At 46.4% G+C, this 7,556-nt stretch overlaps 1 pseudogene; it reads left to right on the top strand.

The window, feature by feature from the left end:
* Window positions 1-464: 464 nt before the first annotated feature.
* Window positions 465-4,752, top strand: LOC109448712 (dolichyl-diphosphooligosaccharide--protein glycosyltransferase subunit DAD1 pseudogene; annotated as a pseudogene).
* The last annotated feature ends 2,804 nt before the right edge of the window (window positions 4,753-7,556 follow it).

Raw genomic sequence — 7,556 nt, forward strand, 5'->3', positions numbered from 1 at the left:
GGCAAACCATGACCAGGGTGTGTGTGTGGGTGTGTGTGTGTATGTGTGTGTGTGTGTGTGTGTGAGAGAGAGAGAGAGAGAGAGAGAGAGAGAGAGAGAGAGAGAGAAAGAGAGAGGCAGACATATCTCCTGACATGTTATGGCACCTGGATCCAGCTTTGTCTGAGGTTTATCCCCCTGGGCCATTCAGATACATGAGCAAATAAATTGCTTTTTTGGTTTTTCACTTCAGCCAGTTTGAGCTGGGGTCCTCTGCCACTTGCAAGTGAAAGAGTCCTGACTAATCCACAGACCCCATCTCAGATCTATTGAGTCATGGTCTCCAGGGAGGGAGTCCAGGAATCTGGACTTTTCAAAAACCTTCTGAGGGAATTCTGATAAAATGTCACCACTTTACATTGGGTGTGGTTGTGGGGTCCGCTAGGAATTTGGGGAGTGCAGGCCAGAGTACTTCCCTTGTAGTCATGTCGGCCTTGGTAGTGTTGGTCATCTTGTAGTTCTTGGAAAAGAACTGAATGTCCATTCCTCAGTGTCTGAAGTGGCTGGATGCGAGTCTCCTGCATATCCTGCTGACCGGGGCGCTGCAGTTTGGCTATGGTCTCCTCATGGGGACCTTCCCCTTCAACTCTTTCCTCTCGGGCTTCATCTCTCAGGTAGGGAGCTTCATCCTACTGGTTTGTCCGAGAATACAGGTCAACCCACAGAAAAAAGCAGATTTCCAAGGCATTGCCTCAGAGCGAGCCTTTGCTGATTTTCTTTTTGCCAGCGCCATCCTGCACCTTGCTGTCATGAACTTTGTTAGCGGAAGCACTCCCATTTGCTTAATTGAAGAGTGGGATACTAGAATGTTCACTTTTTTATTTCCCCCGGAAAAGAGCTCTTGAAATAACAGCTTGTTGGACACATGGATTTTCTTTAGATTTATACCTGTTAACCGGCTCTGATCTGGTATGCTGGCAGAGAGCCAGAAATGTTCCCTTGCTTCTGCGTCAGAATAACTTTATAATGAGCATTTATTAGAACAACCTCGCCCTTCAATTAAGTGGAACATTTTTGCCTTTCAAATTAAACTCCATGACACTCCTTTCTAAAAAAGAAAAGAAAAGTTACCACTTTATAAGTCATTGTTTAGACATTGAGATCCTGGTCTAATGATATATAGATAAACACTATCCTTCCATAAATGGTCATTATAATGTATGTCAGAACCCTATGTGTGGTCTCAATCCTCACAAGTTGATGAAGTATAGGTTATTCTTCCATTTTACAGATGAAAACACTGAGGCCTAGAGAAGAGAATTAATGTATTCAAGGGCATGGATCTAGGAGTCTTGAGTTTCTGAAGCTGGTCCTCTTTCCATCACCTACACTTTCCAGAATGGCGATGCCACTTGCCTAGAGCCTCAATAGCTGGTGTTGAAAATGTCCTCTCTCTTCAATAAGCGAAACCTATTTGAGTCACTTAGTGTGCCATGGCTGCAATAAGAGAGGATGCCAATGCGATTGGCCTAAAGAGTAAGGGAAATTTATTATACTACATTCTAAGAATTCCCAAAGTAAGATGGTTCTAGGGTTGATTAATCTAGTGGCTCAATGTCGTAAGCCAGGGCTTGGGTTCTTTCCATTTTTCTGCTCTGTCCTCTATGGGGGTCAACTGGCCTATGTGCTGGCTCTCTTCTTGTTACAAGATAGATGCTGCACTTCCAGACAAGACAATGCCCAGCTTAGGGGTTGGTCTGCTTCTTCTTTTGTGTGTGTGTGTTTTTTTTTTTTTTAGTGAAGGAAATGGTTCTGGAAAGGCCCCTGCATATCATTGGTCAGAATCACATCACATGTTCATACCTAATCCAGTCATTGGCAAGAGGGGTGGGAGCATCATGACAGACTTGGACCAATCATGATTCACCCTGAGGCTGGGCTGAGTGGACACCTGAATACAGTACAGAGCTCTTCCAGAAGGAAGGAAGGGATGAAAGGTGTTTGGTAGTATCTGCACACAATGCCTCTCCTCTCCTCCTGGGTCTCCCTGCCTGATTCTGGGACTAGGTTCTGAAGGCATCTCTCTTTTCATTAGTCATGATCCTTTCAAGGCGATCAACTTTCAAAGTTCAAAATCCTCCCCATGGCTCCCTTGCCCTTTCTTTCCCCTCTCCCGAGGGACTTTCCCTCCAGCTCTGAGAGGTGCGCTTCCTGACTTTACTTCCTTTACCAGCAGTTAGTTCACTGGGCTGCTGGGAGGACTGATATGGCATGCGTGGTGGCGGGCATGTGCTGCTGCCTGCCCGTCTCCTGTTTCTTCCGCTCCTAACTGCAGAATGCACATTGTCCTTTAGGGACTCACCCTCCTACTCGCAAGCCCTGTGGTGTAAGCAACACTGACCCTGAAGGTAACTCCAATTCTTAGGAGGTCTCTTCCTCTGCATCCTGGGGCATGTGACTTAGGTCTGTTCAGTCACTGTATTCAATGGCTCTTGCCATAGGACTTGATTTCCAGGGTACAAATCTCGTTCTGTCACTCATTTTTTAACTTTGGGAAGGTCACTTAACCTATATGTGCCTCAATTTCTTCTTCTGTAAAATGGGAATAACAGTTTTTCTCACAGAACTGCAGTCTGTTCTATGAGAGTCAGTTCCTGGGCTTTGGGCTCAAACTCTTGGAGGAAAGAAATTCTAATTTCTGTTAAGGTTGGTGAGCTGCAAGCTTTGAGTCTGGGGCTTTCAGCAACCATTTTGCAAGTTCCAAGGGGAAAGCTGGTCTGAGAATGAAGCTAACACAGCGCTGAGAGACTGAGACCGAGAGCCTCTAAGCTGCTGGATCTAACTGGGCCTGATGCCAGACAACCTTGTCCATCTCAGTCACATGACCCTATAAATTTCCTTTCTTGGTCAACTGGTCTGAGTTGGCATTCGGCCCTAGCAATGACAAAACAACTAATACAGCACGCGTTTTTGAAAAAGCTGAACTGTATTCTCCTTTGGCTGAGTCATATATGTGTAAAGGGGATAGTGGGAGATAAGGTTGGGAAATTAGGCTGCAGATACATGGCTAGGGGCCTTGAAGACATTGAGATGGACCATCTAGTCTCTGAAACCAGTGGGGGATTCAGGATCTCCTGCAGCCGGGTGATCCCAGGAGTTACCAAACAGGCTAAACTTTGCCCCTGGGGATCAGGTTAATGTTTTTGTAGCTGCTGATAAAGTAGAATTCTTGACCTGCCAAAGAACTCATTCTCCAGGCATACTTTCACCAGGGGAGAGTTGTATGAGTACTGCATAATTGAGAAGGTTTGGAAGACAGGAGCTACTAGCATTTATCAATTGCTCTTAATGGCCAGGAATAATGAGAGTGGGGAGAAACCCAATGCAACTGATGAGAAGGTCTAGGCATACCACCAAATGTGTCGACATTCCTCTTGAATTGCCCAGAATAGGACATGCTTAGCCAGAGTAGAGAGAAAGATATCACCTCCTTCTTCCTACAAGCCCTACTTCTATTAATGCAGCCTGAGATTGTATTCACTTGGTGGCAGCATATTATGCTTTGTATTTAATAATGTCATACATGTGCTACTGTGTCATGTCTCCCCAGTCACCTCAAGTTTTCCAATCCCTCTCCCACCTTGGGAAAACTGATTCCACATTCAACTCCTTTTCAAGAGTCCATGAGTCAAAAATCTTCTCCTCTTCGGGAGGTGGAGTGGTCAAGGAAGAGACAAGAACCAGTTCTTATTCTTTCTTATTCTTTAATAGGAGCAAAAAAAAAAAAAAAAAAAGGCAAAACACGTAATATCTTTATACTGTAACCAAGCACACTTAGGTTACAGCTCCAAGCCATCATCTGTATACTTAGTGCTTTTGTTCCTCACAGAGCTTCTAGGAATCCAATTCTGTTCTTTCCCAGTGATTCCCCCCCACCTGCACACCCTCGGTGCGTCCCACCGTCTTATAGTAGAGGTCTTCCTTCAAGTGTCCGACAAAAAAAATGTAGCCCAGGACAATCACAGGGACAAAGCCACTATTCTTTCTGATTTTGCTTCCGATTAAGTCTAAAACGTACGGTACAGCTTAATTCTTCATTGACATGACCTCGTTTTTAAATTTACGTAATACTATGGGCAGACATTGGTCCTGGTGCTCTACAAATATTAACTAATTTAATCCTCAAAACAACCCATAATAACAATTGTTATTCCCATTTTACAGAAGAAGAAATTGAGGCACATGTAGATTATGTGACCTTCCCAAAGTCACAAAATTAGTGACAGAGCAGAGATTAGAACGCGGGTAGTTTGCACTCTTAAACCTCTGCCAAGGATAGGCAAAGTTTTTCTGTAAAGGCCAGTAGACATTTGAGTGCCGCATAAGTAAAAACAGGTGGTAAGCCGGATTTGGTCTGCAGGCTGGAGATTGCTGACTGCTGCTCTGTGCTATGCTATTGTTGAACAAGATCCTTAATAATTCACCTCTTATCATCTCCATTTTCCAGACAAAGAAATTGAGGTCAGAAGAGGTTAGTGACTTGCCCAAGGTTACACAATGAGTAGGTGGGAGAGTCAGGATTTTCACCCAGGTTTGTCTTGAGTGCAGAGGCTGCAGCAGCAGGTCAGCTGGTAGAGGCTAGCAGTGGGCAGGAAGCAGGGCTGAGCTGGGGCCACCAGTACCATCTAACTTGTTTTGAAGTCCTCAGTCACCAAGTGCTGGAGTCCCCTCCCCTTCCCTCTCTTTCCCCAGGAGCTGAGTGTGGCAGCCTGAGGCCTCTCTGCCTTGATCTGTCAGTGAGGTCCAGTTTTTCACACATTCCTGGGACTTGTGAGAGACTGAAATGCTCTACCTTCCAAACCTGGAGCCAGAGCCCCAGAAAAACCCAGAGGCTGTCTTGACTTGATCTGATCTTGCCAACCACAGAGGGCAGACCTGGTCTAAAAGGGCCCTGAGTAGCTGCTTGTGAGAACACCTCAGCTCTGGCCTGGATAGGAGTGGGAAACGGTGAGGGAGGCATGGAGGAGAGAGAGAGACAGAGAGCAGAGGGAGGGACAAAAGAAGAGACAGAACAACAGAGCCAGAGAGAAACATGGAGTCAGAGAGAGATGGAGACACACATACTCACGCGCACGTGGAGAAGCATCCCTGAACAACTGTTTTTCTGAACCAGAACCCTATTTCCTAGTTCCTCAACTTTGCAGCCCCAGAAAAGCCAATATTGCAGTAGAAAATCTCCCCACATTACTTATTGTTAATAATTCTTTATTTATTTTGCTTTGTCTAGGTTTTCACAACCTTAACTTCATTCAAGCCATTGAGTAGGACTGAGGTGGGCAGAGCAGAGATTATTGCCTGAGGAGGAATGTAGGGAACAGAGAGCTCTAGTAACTTGCTCAAGATCACACAGCAAGCTAATGGCCAAGCTAGGACCAAGGATCAAGACTCCTGACTCACATGTACACTCTCTCTAGAAGCAGCAGCTCCCAAGTGCTGGTTCTCTCTAGGCTTACTTGTGGGTAGCTCTTAGTTTCGGATTGTACAGCACCCATTCTCCTCCTAAAAGCACCCTAGTTTCATGAAGGGAAATTGCCTCTTACCGACTGTCTTTGGGGAGGGGTCATTCTTGGCTCCTCCCACTGCTGGCCTCTTCTGGTTGAAGTCAAAAGAGTCAGCTCCCTCTTCTTCTCACCTGGGTGAATCAGTGGGGACACATGATCAAAAATGCTCTTTCCCAGGATGTTGACTCTGGCAAGGACAGGGGAATGGCTTCTGGCCATTCTCTTTGTGGCAATAGTAGTTGTGGGGTCACTGGTAGCATCCCCTCTCTGTGCCTGTGGAAGGTAACGACTGCTCTTCCTGCTTCCTGCTTCTTGGCCCACAGAGTTCCCTTAACTCCTGCTGATCCAAACCTACTCCTCTAGCCCTTCATCAATTGTATAGGGCTCCATGGGCCTTCCAACAAAATCCCTCTCGCTTTAGTTTCGGGTGCTTGCCCAAAGAACCCTGTCTGATATGACCCCCAAGAATGGAAGCTCTCTCTCCCTCTCTCACTTCCAACCAAGCCTTGCCCCAGTTTCTTCCTCAGGAGGATAATTTGGGTCCCTCAGAGCTAATGCCCACCTTGCATGATATAAATCTTTGTAGAAAAAGAAAATAAACACAAAAGAATAGGCTCCCCAAATGTTGTCAGGGTCAGTGCAGGTGGTAAGATTACTGGAGGGTTTTATGTTCCCCTTTCTGCTCATCTTTGTCTTCTGAAAAATTTTTCCAAGTCCATACCCCCCATTTGTGATTAAAAACAACAATGTGGATGTGTGCGTTTGTTCAATTGGAATTATAGAAACTGAGATACGAAGAAAAGGGCAATAAAGGCCTTTGTTATGCTGAAGGAGTGAGCCCCTGCCCCTGCCTGGGTGTCCTTGAGAAGGGGCCGGTCAGAGTTTTGGCACTGCACCACTGGCTGTTATCACCACCATGGTAGGGGTGTAGTTATTGACAGAGCCAAGGGCTGATGTACCATTGACTTTGTTGTATGCATGACTCAGCCTTCCTTGCCCCCCAGGTCTCCCCACTTAAACAAGGAGGGACGGGACTTAATGACCTCTAAGAGTTCTGCTGTTCAATTCTGGGGCCTTTTTGAAGCTCATTGCCTGATGGAAGAAGCTGGAATCCAGGAGAGAAGCTGGAATCCCACTGTCTGGGGGAAGGCACTTACATGTCCCCATGTGGTCAGCACTCTTTGTTGCACAGGACAAAAACCCACCTCAAACTGGTTTAAGGGACTTACTCGCTTATATAACTGAATAACGTAGGTCTAGAGTCAGAGTTGCTGGATCCAGGGGATAAAAGGACGTCATCAAGACTTGGGCTCTCTTAGTCTCTTTTTCTGCTTTCCTTTGCCTGCTTCATCCTTGGGCAGGCTCTTCTCGTGCAAAGACAGATGTTCACCAGCAGCTCCAGGCTTAGGTCTTGCCAGCATAGTGCCTCTTCCCAAGGGTTGCAGGGCCAACTCTCCCTGGACTCTGATAATTGACATGTCCAAGGCTGAGCCAATCACTCACTGGAGCCAGGGTATAGATTCTGTTGATTGGCCAGACATGGTCATGTTCCCACCCCTGAAGCGGGGGAGGCAGGGTGAGTATCACACTCTATGAGGGAGTTCACCAAAGGCAAGTCAGCAGCTGTTATCAGAAGGGAAAGGATGGAAGGAAAAACCCACAGAGGCCTGCTCAGGTTCATCTGCATCAGTAGTTATCAAAACATGCTCCCCAGATTGCCACCATCAGCAGCATCACATGGTAACTGGTTAGAAATGCAAGTTCATAGGCCCCGCCCCAGACCTACGGAATGGAAGGAGCCCAGCCCTACAGGCCACTTGGTTGCCTGGTAAACTTTAAAGACCGCTCAAGTAAACCAGTGGATCTTGCACCCACTTCAGTTAGAATCATTGGGGAGATGTTAAGCTGCCTGGACCCCACTCACAACCAATTTGATCAGGATAAGGGAGGGGATAGTCCCATAAGTGAGTGGCGGCCAAGGTTGAAAGAATCTCTTAAGCTCTGAGGAACGGTTAT

This window comes from Rhinolophus sinicus, chromosome 5 (genome assembly GCF_057876585.1).
Source record: "Rhinolophus sinicus isolate RSI-liver-muscle chromosome 5, RSI-T2T, whole genome shotgun sequence".
Classification (NCBI taxonomy): Eukaryota; Metazoa; Chordata; class Mammalia; order Chiroptera; family Rhinolophidae; genus Rhinolophus; species Rhinolophus sinicus.